General features: G+C 37.3%; 1 pseudogene; it reads left to right on the top strand.

Annotated features, from left to right (window-relative positions):
* Positions 1–5,100: 5,100 nt before the first annotated feature.
* LOC123827422 overlaps positions 5,101–20,459 on the top strand; it is a 31,018-nt pseudogene continuing 15,659 nt past the window's right edge.

Below are 20,459 nucleotides of genomic sequence, written 5' to 3' on the forward strand. Positions count from 1 at the left end.
CACCTTGAATTTATTTTTGTATAAGGTGTAAGTTGGTACTCGAGTTTTATTTTTTTGCACATAGCTGTCCAGTTCTCTCAACACCATTTGTTGAAGAGGCTATCTTTACTCCATTTTATGTTGCTGCCTCCTTTGTCAAATATTAATTGACCATAGAGACTTGGATTTATTTCTGAGCTCTCTGATCTGTTCCATTGGTCCATGTGCCTGTTTTTATGCCAGTACCAGGCTGTTTTGATTACAGTGGCCTTGTAGTATAGTTTAGTATCAGGTATTGTGATCCCTCCTACTTTACTCAAAATTGCAGCAGCTATTCAGGGTCATTTATGGTTCCATATAAATTTTTGAAGTGTTTGTTCTATGCCAGTGAAATAAGCCATTGGTACTTTAATAGGTATTGCATTGAATTTGTAAATTGCTTTGGGTAGTATGGACATTTTGATGATATTAATTCTTCCAATCTATGAACACGGTATATGTTTCCATTTGTTTGTGTCTTCCTTGATTTCTTTCCTCAGTGTTATGTAGTTTTCTGAATACAGGTTTTTTACCTCTTTGGTTAGGTTTATTCCTAGGTATTTTATTTTTCTTTTTGCTATTTCAAATGGGATTTTTTTCTTGATTTCTGCTTCTGCCACTTCATTGTTGGTGTACAGAAATGCCCTTGATTTCTGGATAGTGACTCTGTATCCCGCTGTTTTGCCAAATTCATTAGGTCAAGCAGTTTTCTGGTGGAGTCTATAGGATTTTCTATGTACACTCTCATGTCATCTGCAAACAGTGACAGTTTTGTTTCCTCCTTTCCAATTTGGATGCCTTTTATTTCTTTTTCTTGTCTGATCACTGTGGCTAAAACTTTCAGTACTATATTGAATAGAAGTGGTGAAAGTGGGCAGCCTTGTGTTGTTCCTGATCTTAGTGGAAAAGATTTTAATTTTTGCCCATTGAGTATGATGTTGGCTGTAGGTCTCTCATATATGGCTTTTATTATGTTGAGGAATGCTCCCTCTATTCCCACTATGCAGAGTGTTTTTTTCATAATTGGGTGCTGTATTTTATCAAATGCTTTTTCTGCATCTATTGATATGATCAAGTGGTTTTTGTCTTTGCTTTTGTTTATGTGATGCATTACATTTACTGATTTGCAAATATTGTACCATCCTTGCATCCCTGGAATGAATCCCACTTGGTCATGGTGTATGATCTTTTTAATTTATTGTTGGATGTGGTTTGCCAGTATTTTGTTGAGGATTTTAGCATCAATGTTCATCAGTGATATTGGCCTGAAGTTTTCTTTCTTTGTTGTGTTTTTATCTGGTATTGGAATTAAGATGATGTTGGCCTCATAAAAAGAGTTTGGGAGTCTTTCATCTCCTTGAATATTTTGGAATAGTCTGTGAAGGATAGGGGCTAGGTCTTCCTTAAATGCTTTGTAAAATTCCTCTGTGAAACCATCTGGTCCAGGGCTTTTAAGTATTGGAAGCTTTTTGATTGCTTCTTCAGTTTCGTCAGCTGTTATTGGTCTGTTCAGGCTTTCTGGTTCTTCATTGAGTTTTGGAAGATTATATCTTTCTAGAAATTTATCAATTTCACTTAGGTTTTCAAATTTCTTGGCATACAGTTCTTCACAGTGATTTCTTACAATCCTTTGTATTTCTGTGGTATCTGTTGTATTCTCTTCTCTTTCATTTCTGATTGTGTTTATTTGGGTCTTCTCTCTTTTTTTCTGGATGAGTCTGCTTAAAGGCTTGTCAATTTTGTTTATCTTTTCAAAGAACCAGCTCTTGGATTCATTGATCCTTAGAATTGTGCTTTTAGTCTCTTTGTCATTTAATTCTCCTCTGATTTTGGTTATTTTCTTCCTTCTGCTTGCTCTGGGCTGTCTTTGTTGTTGTTCCTCGAGTTCTGGTTAGGTTGTTGGTTTGGAATGTTTCTAACTTTTGTAGGTGGGCCTGTATCACTATGAACTTTCCTCTCAGGACTGCCTTGGCTGTGTCCCATAAGTTTTGGGTTGTTGTGAGTTCATTTTCATTTGTTTCCAGAAACCTTTTGATTTCTTCCCTAATTTCATTCTTGACCCATTCATTGTTTAATAGCAAGCTATTTAATCCCCATGATTTTGAGTGTTTTGGGTTTTTTTCCTTGGGGTTGGTTTCTAGCTTCAGTCCCTTGTGATCCAAGAAAATGCTTGGTATGATTTCAATTTTCTTGAAATTGTTGAGGCTTGTTTTGTGTCCTATCATGTGGTCTATCTTTGAAAATGTTCCTTGTACATTTGAAAAGAATGTGTATTTAGCTTCTTTGGGATGGAGGGCTCTGTATATATCAGTTAAGTCCATTTCATCTAGGGTATTGTTCAATGATGTTTTGTTTGGAAGATCTGTCCATTTTTGACAGTGGGGTATTAAAATCCCCCACTATAATTTTGTTGCTGTCAATATCTTTCTTGAAGTCCTCTAAGATTTTCTTTATGTATTTGGGTGTTCCTATGTTGGGTGCATATATATTTACAATATTTATGTCTTCTTGGTGGATTCTTCCCTTGAGTATTATGAAGTGACCTTCTGAGTCTCTCTTTATGGACCTTTTTTGGAAGTCTATTTTGTCTGATATGAGTATTGCTACCCCAGGTTTTTTTCCCTGTCCATTTGCTTGGAAATTTTGTTTCTAGCCCTTCACTTTCAGCCTGTGCAGGTCTTTTATCCTGAGGTGGGTGTCTTGTAGGCAGCATATGTGTGGGTCATGTTTTCTTATCCATTCAGCTATTCTATGTCTTTTGATTGGAACATTTAATCCATTTACATTTAAGGTTATTATTGATAGATACTTATTCATTGCTTTTTATGTACGTGTGTTCCTCTCTCTCTCTCTCTCTTTTCCTTCCTTTCCTTAAAGCAATCCCTTTAGCATCTCTTGCAGAGCTGGTTTGGTGGAGGTGTATTCTTTTAGACTTCTTTTATCTGGGAAGCTTCTTATTTGGCCTTCTATCTTGATTGAGAGCCTTGCTGGGTAAAGTAGCCTTGGTTGCAGAACCTAGAACTAGGTTCTCATTACTTGGAATATTTCTTGCCATTCTCTTCTGGCTTGGAGTGTTTCCATTGAGAAGTCAGTTGTTAGCCTTATTGGGGCTCCCTTGTATGTTACTTCCTATTTTTCCCTTGCTGCCTTTAATATTCTGTCTTTGTCTTGAAATTTTGCCATTTTAATTATGATGTGTCTTGAGGTGGGCCTCTTTGGGTTCCTTTTGATTGGGACTCTCTGTGTTTCCTGGATTTGTGTGACTTTTCTCTCATCAAATTAGGGAAGTTTTCCATCCTTACTTTTTCAAATAAGTTTTCTATCCCTTGCTCTTCTTCTTATCCTTCCAGTATCCCTATTATATGGATATTATTAAGTTTCATATTGTCTTGCATTTCTCTTAATCCCTCTTCATTCTTTCTGAGCCTCTTTTCCTTTTCTTGCTCTTTCTGGGTGTTCTTTTCTACTTTGTCCTCCAATTCGCTAATCTGGTCTTCTGCTTCATCAATCCTGCTTTTCATTCCTTCTACTGTGTTCTTCAGTTCAGAAATTGTTTTCTTCATTTCCTCTTGGCCCTTGTTGATGGTTTCTATTTCTTTTTTTATGTTGATATAGTTTGCAGTGAGATCGTTGTAGCTTCCCTGTAGTTTCTGGTAGCTCATTGTGAGTTCATTGAGCTTCTTGATAATCATTGTTTTGAACTTAATATCTGATAGTTGAGTTGCCTCTATTTCATTTAGCATTCTTTCTGAGGCTTCCTCCTTTCCCTTCATTTGGGGATTGTTTCTTTGTCTTCTCATTATTCATGAGATTCTTCTTGTTAGCCTCTGTTTCTTAAATTGATCTGTTCTGGTTCCCTGTGATTATGGTGGGAACTTCTGTGGTAGAATACCTGTGAGATTCAGTGGTGCAGTCTTCTTCGTGTATCCTGGTGTTCACATCTTCCCCCTACTCTTTTTTTGTGATCAGTTGGAGGAATAAGGCAAAATGGTTTAAGACAGCAAAACAATATTCTATGATATTTACATTGGCAGTCAGTAGAGAAGAGATAGGATATCATCCTTTGGTTACGTATAGTGTTAACCATGATCTTCCACCCCACTAGCCACATTTTAGAAAGGATAGAAAGAAGGTAAGACTCTTATTGGGGAGGAAAGGATTGTTAGTTGGATCTAGAAAGCTGTGAGGCTGTGGGAGGTCAGCTTCTGAGGTAGGGTGGGAATAAAGATTAGTATATAGGAGTAGTGTGTAAAAGTATAGAGACAACCCCCACAATAATATAGTTCAGGAAGTTGCAAAGTGGGCTGAGATCAGGGAGGGGTGTTGTGTAGTATTTACAATTGTATGAACTAGGTCTTATTTACAGTAATATTAAAGCAACAATCATGTGGCAGAATCGATGAGATCTAGATAACAAGAATAAGGAATATAGAACCTTGAGAGGTGTACTAATGGAACACAGATGAAGGATAGTAAATTATCAACACACTGTGACTGAGATAACAGGGGGAACCTATCAAATGACAGTATAACCAGCCAAGCAAAGATTATAGAGAAAGAAAAAAAATACCAAAATACTATTAAAATTAAAAAATGTCAGAAAAGTGAGAAAAAATAATACAAATTTGCAGTAACATGTAGGCTCCAAAAAAAAAAAGGAAAAAAAGCAGATGATGGAATGCTGGAGACATAAATTTGGAGTGGAAGGAATAACACTAGGATGAAAGAAAGAGAAACATAAGGAATTGAGAGATATAAAAACAATAAGAATTAAAAAATAAAAAGTCACTTAAAAAACAAGATAAAATCAAATAATCAAACAACAACAGCCAAGAAAAAAAAGACCAAAAAACAAAACGAAACAAAAAAAACACCTCTTGTTGGTTTCTAACTGACCAAACCAGTTTTTCTGGTCTTGTTGGCCTCAGCAGGCTGAGGGGCGTTTGGAATGCTTTTCACTCTTCCCAGTCAAAACTCAGTAAGTCTCTAGGTACTGTCCCCAGTGCCAGCAGGGCGTTCTCCCCAGAGCCAATCCGTCGCTCCCCTGCAGTACCCTGTATGTGGATATGGGAGCTCTCAAGTATGCTGTCTGGAGCTCATTGCCAAGATCTCCCAGGCTCCGGGGCCCCGCAGAACTCCTGTGTCTTTTCCGGGTTCCCAGTGCAAGCTCCAGGGATCGAGAAGGGGCACGCACTTCCACCAATTTCCCCGCTGTGGGCTCCAGGAACCCCTGAAGCTCCGTGTCCCTTCCGAGTTCACAGCGTGAGAGTTGGAAATCCTGAAGGGGTGCGTGCTCCCCTAAGTTCACCACCACAGGCTCCAAAAACCCGAGAAACCCCGTGCCCTTTCCTTGTTCAGGGCTGGGAAGTCTGGGTTTTCCACAGATCCACACCCCCACCGGGCTGGGGGTGGGTACGCACGTCCAGGCCACCCCTGGTCATGCAGGCTGGGGGCACTCACCCCTCCCAGGGCTTTGCGTGGGTGCCTGCAGTCTCTGCACGACTGCCTCCCAGTCCAACTCCCTTCTCTGTCCCTTCAAGCAACAAGGCCACCCCTGGGGTTGCTTAACCCCCTTTGTCTGGGGAGGGAGCAGCGACTCTGCTCTCCTGGGTGCCCTGAAGCAGACCTGGGAGCACTGGGCCAGGGGGCTGCAGTCCCCCTGGTCCCCGAGCTGATCCCTGGGTCCCTGTTGTCCTGAAGCAGTCCCCTTACCATCTGGTTTTTCAATGTCTGCTATAATTTTTGATGTCCTGTTTTCATAAATGTTGCAATAACCTAGGCCCCTTGCTCTGTTCCTCCGCCAATCCACGAGTTTCTCTCCCCTGCACAGAGGAAGGGGATCCCGCTCCCTTCAACAAAGCCGCCATCTTAGGATTCCCACTGTTTACATTTTGAAAAAAAAAGTCCACAGTCCATACATATCAACAACAAAATAACTGATTTACTTATTTTTGAAGAAACCACACAGATTAGTGTTAAAAACATAGCTTTTATTATTCTCTTCTTATTTCCAAATATGAAGTATTTTTTGAGAATGGTTCAACTACCTTCTGGCTAAGGATGTTTCTATCTACCTACTGACATTGCTTGAATGTAGCCACTAACAAAATTCTGGACCAGTTCTCCCCCAATTCCTCTACAATTGACTGCAGTTTTGCTATTTCCACCTGACCCCTGCATCTTATTATCACCCTAGGTTATGTCCCCAGTGAGGCCTAGTGGCAAAAGGAACAGAGGTCAACGTCTCAGTATCTTTCCACTCTTCATCTCCATCTCCACCACTTTGTTCTGCAGATACACGACTCCTGGGAAGCACTAAAACTCACCCATTCCTCACCATCTTCACTCTGATTTGCTCTTCTTTAAGAAAATGCCCCAAGAATCTAATTATGGTTTTTCTCTGAGTAGGAGAATTTTAGTGTGGTTCTCGTAGATCATAGATATATGATTTAAGTGAAAAATACAGAGAAGAGTTACAAGTCACAAAGGGGGCCTTTTTACTTTGGTTGCATTTTTTTCTCCTAGCAATAAAACTAAGAAAACCTCTAAAAACTATTCTCTCTCATTTTTTGAGGGTTCTCTTTTCATTTGTGAAAGAAAAGTCAGGAAAAGGCTATAAAATTGTGTTCTATCTATAGGTGTTCAGGAAGAAGAAAACCTCTCATTGGAAACTACAGGTGGAGGCAGATGGGCTTACCTGTCTTATCTGGGGCCAGTTTTTATATATACACACCTGAAACTTAATATAGCCAAAAAGGAATGCTTGATTTACAAAACTACAATAACTCTTACTCTCATCTTCCCCATTCATGAAGTAGTATCATTATCTACCCAGCTGAAAATTGTTAAAGCCAAAATTATAGGTGTTCTTTTCTTTTTAAAGCCAACAATGTATAAGAAGTAGCATGCTTTTGGAAGAGACATTAAAGAACAGAAGATTGGTAAGCATTTATCTCATAAAGACAGAAGCTATGGCAATATTCTTTTATCACAAAACTCTCAAAGAAAATTCTATTTTCAGAATAACATACTGTATTAGTATCTTATTGCTGCTGTAACAAATTACTACAAACTTAGTATCTTAAATCTAGGAATTGGCAGGGCTACATTCTTTCTGGAGGCTTGAAAGGGAAATCTGTTCCCTTGCTTTTTCTATCCTCTGGAGGCTGCTTGCAATCCTGGCTTTATAGTCCCTTCTTTCATTTCAAAACCATCAGTATAGTATCTTTAACCCTCTCTCTGACTCTGCTTCATTGTCACATTATCTTCTCCCTCTTTACTCTCTTGTCTCCCTCTTATAAGGACCCTCCTAAGTATATTGGGTGCACCCAGATAATATAGCACAAGATGCTTGATTTAATCACACCTGCAAAGTTCCTTTTTTGTGTAATGCAACATATTCACAGATTTTAGGAATGAAGACATGGAGGGTCATTATTCCATCTACCAAACATACTTTAAAACTATACCAAAGCTCCCCCCACACAAAAAAATCAGCAAAATTTAGTATTTAAAAAAAATATCAGGAAATTCACACTTTAGTGAACAGTCCATTAAAATCAGGGAGACACAAAAATGGTTGTTTTTAAATATGAATGAATATATTAGTTTTTACTGATGTTTTCTTAGTATAAACTCAGTTTTATAATTTTTTTTCTATAACAATTTATAATGTAACTACTTCTATGTTAAGGTACAATAATGCACATTGCAATAAAAATGAAGACATACCTGACTCCTAGTTCCACAAAATTGTCCTGGGGAAAAACTTTAACAAACCCAAGGGAAAGTACTGAAGATAAAATAGATCTGTTCCCATACATCCCACTACTCACCCACCAAATTCAACTACCATATTTGATGAATATTTACATTTTAACAACATATGGGCTGGAGAACACCAACTTCATTTCCAGTAAAATGTATTTAGTTACCACTAAAAGTCATGAGAAATGTTGGGTACTGAATGTATGATCTGTGGGGTGGGTGCAATTAATTTGTCTTACAGGGAATCATTTATTTTTTGAAGGTTTACAAATAAATTAGATTATTGTCAGGTCCTAATATCTAAACTTCTGTTTACTCCCAGAAACAGTGGTATGCTCCTCACATTAAGTATCTGACACAAATTAAGCACCCCCCGCCCAGGATTTTGGTAGCCACTGCCCCTGAAGCAGACTGCTATGAAGTCCAGATGGGAACCAGCTAGGAGTTATTCTTGGTTTCACTCTCCCCCTTTACCTCCTACCAGCTGCCTCTCAACATTCTACCTCCAAAACATACTGCTATCCTCAGTCCATTTACTTTTTCATTTCCACTTTTACTTTCTTCATGAAAATCATCATTTTTCTTGCCATGGATTACTGAAAAAGCCTCCTACTGCTCACCCTCTTTCTATTTTTGCCTTTTTAAAACTCATTTTTACATAGTGCTCAGACTGAGCCTTTAAAAAGGCAAATCAAACACAAAACTATAAAACTCCCAAAAACAACATAAGAGAAAATGTAGACGACCTACCTGGATACAGCAATGTTTCAGGTACATAGCCAAAGGCATAACACATGAAAGAAATTATTGATAAGCTGGACTTCATTAAAATTAGAAACTTCTGCTCTGCAAAAGACATTGTCAAGAGAATGAAAAGACAAGTTGTAGTTTGCCAGGTAAACAGAACCAACAGGCTAAATAAAAAGATTATTATGAGGAATTGTTTCACTTGGTTATGGAGGCTAATTCCCATGATCTGCCTGCAAACTGGAGGCCCAGGAAAGCTGAGGGTGTATTTCTACTTCAAACCTGAAGACCTGAAGACCAGGAGAGCCAATGCTAAAATCCTTGTCTAAGTTAAAAGGCCAGGCATGCAGAAGTACCAATGTCTGAGGGCAGAAGAAGATGGGTGCCAAAAAAAGGGCATATTGGGTCTTCTTCTGTCTTTTTTTTTTAATTCAGTCCTTCAACAGATTGGCTGATGCCCACCCACATTGATGAGGGTGATCTTCTTTAATCAGCCTACCAATTCAAATGCTAATCTCTTCCCCAAATGGCCTTACAGACACACCAAGAAATGTTTTATCAGCTACCCAGGTATTCCTTAGCCAGTCAAGTTGACGAATAAAAGTAACTATCACAATGAGTAAGTGAAATTATGGAGCAGGTCTAGGCCTAGCATGGGGTTAAAGGGTACTCTGCATACTGACTCTTGCTTTGACCTTGCTGAGGACAAGGTTGGACTTTCTCTGTGGTGAGACAGATGGAGATAGGACATTGAAAAGTCAAGAGGGGAATACCCTTCATTTTATATCATCAGTAAACCATACCACAGGGCCTATCCTCTCATGTGGGTCTCAGGAGACTCTTTTCCTTGTGATATCACAAGAACAAGTTTTCCATGGATTACAATGATAGCGACAAGAAGCTTCAGAAGAAGATATTGTTACCAAAGAATATCTGATGCAAACTTGGGACATTAATCTGAAAAATTAAAAAGACATATTTCCCCCTTCATGCTAGTTATACCACAAATCCTAGAAATCTTCTGGGAATACTGTGATGAATACTGCAGATGAAGACAATGTCAAGAGTCATATCTATTCTTGGCTTCCTCACAGTTTATTCATGACACTGAGCCCTTGCCTAGAGCTAGTCCCTGGTGTTGGGGCCACTCAGGCCTTGCCCAGGCCTGCCAGGCTCCCAGATTTATTAGCCATCATTTTGAAATCATTACTGTAGGTCTTTTAATTTCCTGATCAGAATGAGGCTACAAAAAAAGAGAAAGAAAGAGAGAAAGCTCTTTTCTGGCATTTCTACTTTAGTTCTAGGATTCTAAGAGCAACTATCTTAGCTCTAGAGCGACACCAATATATTAGCCACAAAAGTATCTTTAACCATTGTGAGTGTTCAAAGGACATACAGCTCTCTGAAACACTCATCTTTTAGGATTCTCTTTAAAAACAGTAGTTTAATAAATTGAATCAATTTGGTACTTTAACATTTATTTTCATACTAAATATTTTATTTATATTAGTAGAAAAAACAATCATGACTCTGCTTTTATTTTATTATTTTACTTCTACATGAGAAATATCCATGTTTCATTCATGGTCAGAGCAGAGCACAGTGTAGCCAAAGCACAATTTGGAATAAAAAGTTGGAAAAATACATGTGGAAAATTCAAGGCAAATGATAATGTCATGGTTTTGTTAGGTTCATTGGGTTGCAGGGAATGAGAATGCACCCTACCCCATGTAATGAGGGTTTATTATGGAATATATATAATCTGGAAAAAAACTGAATAACACGGTCATACTTTTCAAATGGAGATTGGAACCAGAAGGGTCTTTAGAATTCAAGACAACTCCAGGGACCAGAACCAGGGAATTAATGGATATTTATGCTAATTGCCTGCCATTAGAGCAATCTGGCTGTGCTCTGTGAGTCAGCGTCTGTCTGTTTCCTAAATTCTCCCCCAACTGCTCTTTTACCCTTCACTCCTGGGGTCATGAATTGGCAGACTAGGGAAGAATAATTCCAGGAGACAACTCTTTGTTAAGACAGCACATAATTCGTTTTTAGTTGTTTGTTTTTCTTGAAAACTGAATGTGAATGTTGTCAAGGCAGTATTTACATCTTTCGCTTTGCCAGTCGCTGTCTACAGCGGCCCCTTCAGCTGAGGGGCTGTGAGCAGAGTCGCGGGGGTGGGGGTAGGGGTGGGGGTGGGGGTGTTGGGGGGGTGGTAGCGTTGGGGAGGGGCCTGGGGAGGGGCCTGGGGAGAGCTGACGCACAGGGGACCGGCAGGGCACTGCGCACGTGTCAGTGGAAAGAGCACCGACTAGATGCACGTGGACAGTTACCAGCAGTGCACACTTTGCTTGCTGCTTTGTTTTCCTGTACCTCTGTTTCCTTGTATATAGAAGAAGGAAAATACGACTTACTCCGGATAGTTATTTTGGGGATTAAAAAGAAAAAAAATAGCAAAATGTTTGGGAAAGTACGTGGTAGACTCTTACGACCTAGGTTCAAAATTGCCTCTGCTTTTCTAAGCTTCTATTTCCTCTTTTTAAAAAATGGAGATAATAATATCTTTCATATATGCTGATTTTGAGGATTAAATTATATACATGGGTGGGCAAAAGGAGTCGTAATACAAATAAATAATACAATAATTAATAAATAAGAATACAAGAATAAACTGTGTCTTGCAAACTCACAACTTAACAAACCTACTTTTGCTCACCCCTGTAAAACATCATTTACTATAGTGATTTATATGCCATGAAACACAATAAATGTTAGCTGCTATTATTGCCTAAGGTGGAAGTTGAGCATCACAAAATGGGCAGTCAGATCAGTTAGATCTTCCGTGAAAGTGTTCTTAACCATTTAAGCAGTAGGAATTTACCTTTCATCTTTTTTCTTAGCAGAATACTTGAAACTGACAAAGTCTTTCTTAGTCTACTGTATTTTCTCTGGTTACAATCATTCCATCCTGCCCTGGAATCGCCATCTCTGCCTTGAATTTCCAATAATAACAAGAACTAAGCTTTTTAGTATTTTAAAGAGTCTGATATCTTCTCTGAGCACTCACATTATAAAAGCATGATGACTAAATTTTGGTAAAGGCTTTAAATAGTACATCCTGTATTTAATTGTTCTCATAGCAAAAATGTCCTGGTTTGGGCCTTTGTCTATGATGCCGCGTCATTGCCGTGAACGTCATTCACTGTACTATTCTATCAAGGTGCTACTTTCTTTAGAGCCCACAGGACCTTAATAATACTACAGACATGACATCAGATTTTTTTTAGTTCGAATTGTGGTTGTTTTTGTATCTACTTCTTTGCTTGCCCATCATTTGTGTATCTTCTGTTTTTAGTTTTACGTCCATTATGACGGAGAAGAGCTGATATTTGCGAGGAGAATGCAACTTTCTTAATTTATCGCATGCTAGATTCCATTCATCTCTTTAGAGTAAAGTGCCTGGACTTTGTGTTAGATATTTTCTTGGTTACCTAGGCGTTATTGATTTTTGTATTATTTTTTCCTCTTGTGTACTTACTTCTTTGAGCTAAAGCAGTGAAATGGGATTATCCTTATGCATGGAATTGAGAGGTTTACTGTGTGCATAATGCACATCAAAAAGCTTTTTTGTTCCAGCCATATTGATTCCTAAATATTTTTTCACACACCTACCAACAGGCTAGAAGTTATAACACTGTTTTAACACTTTTAGGTTTAATACGGCAAAAAAACAGTATAGCACATATTACAATTCTAATAGGTGTCTCTGACCCAAACATATTACACTTTCTTTTACTTTTGTTCATGTCAGTTAAAACATGAAATGGAAAAAATGACTACTGGCTCCCTTCATAAATGAATGTTGAACATTATCTAAAGAATGCTCCTGAAGTTATCTAATTCTATGAAGATATGTGCCTTTGAGTATTTTGCAATACTCTGAATATAATTTGTGGAGAGATGATGGTGATGCAAATGACTCATAGAAATGCAAATGAATTTCATATGATGGAGATGAAGTTGACTTCTAGCCTGTTGAAGAAGATAGTTTTGTATTCATTAGCAAATTTATCTCAGCATTCCTGAATATTCATATATGTCTCTATTCTTTGATATGCTTTTGAACTTTTTAAAATATCTTATGGATATCCTAAATTATAAATGAGATAAAAATTAAGTAAAACTTTGACATACATCTCTTTTATATTTTATAAGAGTCATGATTTGATTTTTTAAAAAGGTACCCTTTAACAATTTTACTTTACTCATCTGGGGTGGTCTTTTCCCTCTATTTCTGTAATTTCCATTTATCCTTTAGTACTGGATTCAGTGCACATCCTCTTAATGAATTTTTTCCTGATCTGAAAGGGTGATGGGTACATGGCCTAAGAGCACTGCTATTGAACAAGGTAGCACTGTGATCTACAGAGAGCAAATTGGGGACCTGTCCCTGCCCCTATTTTCCCTTCTGCTCTCAAGCTCGTCATCCTATTCTTTGTCCTCACCACTGTTCAGTGTCACCACTATATTGTGGGACCTCAGCTGTTTGCAACTACCAGCAGAAGAATCTACAAAGTAATAGAATCTCAGATGGGAAGTCAGCAATTCAATGAACCACCTTGCATCTGGCCATCTACCTAGGTTGAGATGGCTGAGCTCTCTGGGAAGAGGGAGGAGTACACTGGGATCTGAATGCCACTGGGGCAGAAGGTGAATGTGACAGAAGCAGCTCAATCTTCACAACTCCAGATAGGCCTCTCTGCCTCAGAGGGGCAGATCCCTCCCTCTGGCCAGGAGAATAATTCAGATGATTGCAGCTGACCCAAAGGTGGCCACCATCAGGGATGGTTCACCCCTAGCAAATAGGGCAGTGCCAAACAGGGTGAGGCAAGAATATTCTCTCTTCTTAAGTAACGTCTTATACAATATCTTCTACTTTTCCTCTAGGCCTCTAAAATACTTATTATCTGACTTTTTTTAACAGACAAAGTGTGCTGATCCTTGCTATAGAGTAATAAACTTTAATTTATTACTTATCTTCCCAAAAGGATTTTAAAACCCTGGTGGCAGCAAAAAGATAAAATTGTCCACCATGCTCAATAAATTATTATATGATTAGTTGTTTTACAAATGCATACTTTTTTAGAATCAAAGTCTTCTATTTATCCACATTTAATGCCTTTATGAGCTTACAACTTTAAAAGCTACATATATCTCAAAATAAGAGACAACCATGCAATATTCTTATTTATGTGTGAGATATTTAAAGAAAGTTTTGAGACATTTAATTTTTTAAATAAAATTTCTATTTTACAGCAATGACGAGAGAGAGAGAGAGAGAGAGAGAAAGAAAGATCCCAAAGAATCCCAAATCACCAGTTCCAAAGAACCTATGCACCACTATGTTTATAGCAGCACTATTTATAATAGACAAGTTCTGGAAACAGCGTAAGTACCCATCAGTAAATGAGTGGATCAAAAAACTGTGGTATATTTACACAATGGAATACTACTCAGCAGAAAGAAAGAAGGAATTCCTACCCTTTGTGACAGTGTGGATAGAACTGGAAAATATTATGCTAAGTAAAATAAGTTAGTCAGTGTAAGGCAAATACCATATGATCTCACTTATAAAAGGAACCTAATGAATAAAACAAACTAAGTAGCAAAATAGAACTAGAGTCATGGAAACAGGGAACAGACTGATAGCAATCAGAGGGAAGGGGGGAAGGAGATAACGGTAGAAAGAAAGGGAAGAGACTAGTCAAAAACATGTATGAATGACACGTGGACATGGACAATGGTGTGGAGATTGACTGTGGGAACAGGGGGTGGGCTTGGTAGAGGAGGGCAAAGTGAGGGAAATTGGGACAGCTACAATAGAATAACAATACAATTTTTTAAAGAAAATTTTAAAAGAAAATAGAGTTTTAAAATAGGTCCTAACACTTGGGTGTTAAATATTTCATGAATTTTGAAAAGCAACTATCTTCTCTGTTCTAGAAGTTTCAAGATATTTGTATCAGTAAATCAGACATTGATCCCTTGCTTTCTTCATCTGCTCTTTGTCACAAAGCCAATGACTCAGCTATGTCTTATGTTGGGGATAGTCCTGACACAGAACCTTGAAAAGTTATTTTCTCATTGATATCTGTGGGGTGACCTAAGAACTTTGTCAGCTAATGCTCATATTTTAGTAATTCTTCTGGTCACTGAGCAGTCCCCCACCTTTATTTTAAATAAATGACTCATGCTATAATCTAAATTCTACTAATTTAATCATTCTGTATTTGTGAGCTGTAAGGTCACTCATGCTTGTGGTATATCCTCTTTATTTCTGGTATGTGCTTATTTTGTTTGGGAATTTTGGAACTGGGTGAGAGAAGTCTCAGGGGAAAGGTATGTTTGAATGAAAAACCCTGGAAAATGGAATATCTCTGAGGATGACATATGATGAGTGTTTGAAATTAACTTCCTTGTCACATGGGTTCCAGGGCAAGATATTGCTTTTTGTGCCCTAAATATCTGGAGGGAGGAGCCTCAAGAAAGTATACATAGTCATGTGAAAAGACACATTTTTAACAAATGTTAACTACAAATGTGTAGCTATACTGTTGGAAATAATCCTTACTATCTAAATCATTACTGTTTTCACACATCTTCAGGATTTTCAAGAGTTTGTTTAATTGTTTGAATCATGAGACCAAGGAAGTTGAACCAGTGAGATAGAGGTATATATGTATATCACTTTCATACATATAAAGATAAATGAAAGAGCCCTGGCTGGCGTAGCTCAGTGGATTGAGTGCAGGCTGCGAAACAAAGTGTCGCAGGTTTGATTCCCAGTCAGGGTACATGCCTGGGTTGCAGGCCACGACCCCCAGCAACCGCACATTGATGTTTCTCTCTCTCTCTCTCTCTCTCTCTCTCTCTCCCTCTCTTCCCTCCCTAAAAATAAATAAATAAAATCTTAAAACATAAAATAAATGAAAGAGACCTTTGTGTAGGTTAAAAATTCTGTGTCTCCAAAAGATAATACTTTAACCCCCTTCCAGTTCATATGAAAAAAGCTTATTGTTTCCAAGGCAATAAGGATGGATGGTTCAGAGCTTCCCATCATTTCTGTCATCTTCACATACAAAGGGCTTAGCCTAAGAGCAAAACTCAAAACACTCACCATAAAAAGCTTCTTTTGGTTTATATAAAAGGAAGTCCAGAATATTTCTGTTCACTTAGAAAGAAATAAAGAGAATCTATACAAACTTTGGACATATTTTTCAACCCTTTGTAACCACATAAGACTGGGTAAATGAGCTCATAGTCCTTTAGGAAGTAAGAGAACAGTGTAGATGAAAAGCAAGCCAACAAATGTATTGTGAAACAATATACATGGAAATTCAGCAGGGAAATATAGAAGCCAATTTCCTAGACACAGCATTTCATGTAGACTTCACCTTTTCTTTGTGTGTGTGTGTGGGTGGAAAGAAATTAAACTAAATTGAAAGAACAAACTCCCTTTACTGTTTTTAAGAATGTATTTGGGAAAGAAAAACAAATCCTTATTTTTTAAAAGTGTGGGATTAAACTTGGATATGTCAGCTTGGAGTGGACAAGAAGTAAGATTATTGTTGTTGGCTGGCAATCTTTCTTGAGTTGTGAATTTAAGGAGTGGCCAATCTCTCAATGGCTTCTAAAAAAACAGATTTCTGAGGGAAAAAAAGAACTGTATCAAAATTAAAATACATTCTGCCATGTTTGTTTGAATTTTCTTCAACTGTTAAATTTCAAACAAGTGGAAAAATAAGATGGAAATATGAAAGCAAACTGAGGTTACCTCACAGGAGGATCCAGCAGGGGACCATAAAGAAGAAAATCAACATTTTTTGGAGGACCTACCATATGCTGGAAGCAGTGCTAGACACTTTATATTCAAATGATACAATAGTCATAGCAGTTCTGCAAACTATGTTTCATAATTTCTATTTGAGATGAGGAAGTAAGGGCTCAGAGACTGTAAATGATTTTACCCAAGGTCACATAGCTAGTCACCTATGGAGCTGAGATTCAAATCCAGATCTGTATGGCTACAAAGCTGATGACCATTAGTATATCATAACATTGTGCCAGAGGAGCACACAAGTAGACCCCAATAACTATATGTGAGTCCTTTTAATGCTACAGCATTAGATGGCAATTTATTGTCATTTTAGTAGGACAACTGGTAAGAATTGTTTTTAACCTATTCTCTGGGCTTTATTGAAACAAGGCTCTATAATTCTTCTTAAAGAAGTATGTGGAAATGTAAATATATATGTATTTAAAGTGGTTTCCATCACAGCTTTCTTAGTATACCACAACAGAGCCTTAGTTAATTAAATATGGTAGAGAATAGCAGATAGCCAAGCCAGATGATGCTATTGAAGAATATTTATAAATATGAAAAAACTCTTTCAAAACAAAAACAAAATAACAAATATTATAAGAACTTTATATTATAAGAACACATAAAGTATGTTCTTATACTTTTAAATATAATTATATAATGTGAATAGATGAAAGACAAAATTTCTATTGTAATATGTATGGTGGTGAGTTTGCACATTTTATTGTGTGTTTTCTAAAAATTCTATATTAAGTTCAATTAGTTTTATAATCAGCAAAATTAAATATTTCAAACTCCATTGAGGGTCTTCAACACAGATTGTATCCTCCATTGCTAATAAGATCTCTGTCCAATGCCAGCATGTCTATCCAGCATAACTAGTGATTCTAACTAATAAAAAATTAAAAATAAAAAATAGAACTGCCTTTTGACCCAGCAATCCCACTTCTGGGATTATATCCAAAGAATCTCAAGACACCAATTTGAAAGAATATATATGCTCCTATGTTCATAGCAGCGTTGTTCGCAATAGCCAAGGTCTGGAAACAACCCACATGCCCATCAGTAGATAAGTGGATAAAAAAAGCTGTGGTACATTTGTACAACAGAATCCTGTGGCTGTAAAAAAAGAAGAAACTCCTACATTTTGTGGCAGCATAGGTGGACCTGGAGATTATTACGCTAAGTGAAATAAGCCAGTTGGTGAAAGACAAATACCATATGATTTCACATATAAGTGAACAACATAAACTGACAAAAAAATAGAAATAGAGGCATGGGTATGTGGGGTAGACTGGCAGCTGTCAGAGGGTGGGGGGTAAAAAGGGACTGGATAAGAGAATGTGAAAGGATTAGCCAAAGAACATATATGCATGACCCAGAGACACAGACAACAGTGTGGTGATGGCCAAAGGAAGGAGGGAGGGTCAGGGGAAAGGTGGGAAAAGGGCTGGGGGCGAATGGGAATATCTGTAATCGTGTGAACAGTAAAAATAAAGTAAAAAAGAAGAGTAAAACAAACAAACAATCCCTATTATTTTCTAAAATGGGATTAAATTTGGGTATGTCAACTTGAAGTGGACAAGAAGTAGGATTATTGATATTGGCTTGTCAATACTACTTGAGGTGTGGACAACCAGCTTTTGCAGAAGAAAAAATCTGATTTGTTATGCTTGATGGTTTCAATGGTGTAAATACTCCAGCCATGGCAAATTTCCAGCTGCCAACATCACATCACTGAATATATTGGTGAGAAAAGATGTGCACAATCAGTTCTCATGAGCTGAAAAGACTTTGGTATACCTTTGTTTATTACACAAATTATGCCAATAATGCTAATATAGACCAGGGATAGGCTAATCTTTTCAGAAGAGGTCTAGATCCCAATATTTTGGGCTTTGCATCTCACTTGGTCTGTGTCACCACTTAACTCTACCATTGTAGCACAAAAACAGCCATGCACAGAACACACAAATGAATGAGTGCAGATGTGTTTCAATAAAACGTTATTTATAAAAACAGAAGGCAGGCTGGATTTGGCCAATGAGCCATAGTTTGCTTACCCTGTATAGACCATAAAGCACATGTGAAGCCAAAAGTAAATTTAATGCAAGATAATATTTTTTTATAAATTCAAATGACAAAGGGAATTTTTGTTTGTTTTTCATTTTTTCATGTCTACTGGAAATAATATTTTTTCAACTCTAGAAACCCCAAAGAATCCTTGGCTTCTCTTTGGAGTTTGTATCAGTTGAACACATTCTTTTCATCTTTCCAGGATTAATACAAATTACTCTCATACTGAAAGATCAATACCTATTGGCTTTCTGTGTGTTCCCCAGGCCTATGTTTTATGATGAGCTGATCTGATGTGTTAGCACAGCACAATGAAAAGCATGTGAAATGACATCAGGGACTCCTGAGTGATGGACTAGTAACTGGCCAATTATGGGAATTTTTTTTTCAAGAAGTTACAAAAAGGGATGTCATTTTACATGCCAGAAGAAAACATTGTGCTCACTTCAAAGGAAGTCACCCTAACAACAAACACTATTGAGCCACAAATGTCAATTCAAAGCCTAATATACAGATCTAAAGTAATGTTCCTTATTATTTTAGTTTTAGGGAAAAGGATTAAATAACTCCCCCAAATTATAGTGCTGATACAATTATGTATTCTCATAAAATCTCCTGTTTTAAAGTTGTAGGGAGCAACAAATGCAGCACGTATTCTGGAAGAGACCAGCACCTCCTTTTCCGCAGACAAAGGGCACCTTTCCAATCAGTTTGCAAAAGATGTGTTTTTCCTGAAATCTCCTGAAAACTACAAATCTCCTTGTACTTTTCTTCTTCTTCTCCAGGCTATACCCATATCATGGCTTACTCTTTAAAACTGTCAATAAATGCCTCAAAGGAAGTATGCTCTTTATTGCATACATAACATTTCAACATAATGTATTTTTTCATAATTTATTAATATATTTAATATCTACTATTTATTAAGACATATTAATAGCTCTACTGCTTACAAACTCATGTCATTTTCCACCTTTGACTAGTTTTATCTCTGTCACCTATTCATGCTTTATTCACCTAAAACATTATTACCAGCACTAGTTTTATGCCAGCCATTGTCTTCTAGACTCAGGGATCCTGAATAAGACAGAGCCCTTCACGCCAGGGTCTCACACTACAGTTAGGGAGACAGATACACAGACAATTATAGAGTGTTATGGAGACATACCATAGACCAATTACAGACACCACAACTATAGCTTTTTCTGGAGAAGGTAATATACCAAATTTTGTTGAGATTAACACTTACACTTTTATCTGAAAGTAAATTCCTTTGCATACAGGTTTTTACAACCAGTTTATCTCAATTATTTATGGTGTGGTGAAGAACTAATCTTCACCAGTTGCCCATAGATGTCGCCTTCTGAATCATTTGAATAGTTTCTATGGAGGAATGTTCAAGCTAAACGTAAAATCTGATGCAGATTTGTTGCTCTACTCACTCAGTCATTTTGAATGCCAGAGCCACAAAGTATACACACTCACTCAATGACATTTACCGCCCCCACTGACTAGTACAGTGAATTCATCATTGTTCATGTGTGCACATTCCAGTCCACTCTCCTTGGCTGCCAAGTTACATTAATGTCATGCAAATTGTTATCATGATAATAATGGCTGGACATTTTCTGGAGAGTATATATATAAAAACAGAACCAGTATATATATATAATACCAGTATTATATATATATACTGGTTGTTTACCTGGAGAACCCGGACTCTCTGGCTGAAACACCCTTCCACTGGGTTATAATCAAAATTGTTTAATTGTTCTTAAAGACTTTTAAGGTATCTATTAGGATGTCTGCCATATATATTTGTTAGAAAATTTATCTTAAAACATTACATATGTGTATATATATATAATTTTTAATTTTATTTATTATTTTACCTTTTAATGAAGAAACCCTCTTGCCATGTCTGGAACAAAAATAGGATATATGATAGACTTGACACTCAATTTTG

This window comes from Phyllostomus hastatus, unplaced genomic scaffold, assembly GCF_019186645.2.
Source record: "Phyllostomus hastatus isolate PE091 unplaced genomic scaffold, TTU_PhHast_1.1 phas_contig_86, whole genome shotgun sequence".
NCBI lineage: Eukaryota > Metazoa > Chordata > Mammalia > Chiroptera > Phyllostomidae > Phyllostomus > Phyllostomus hastatus.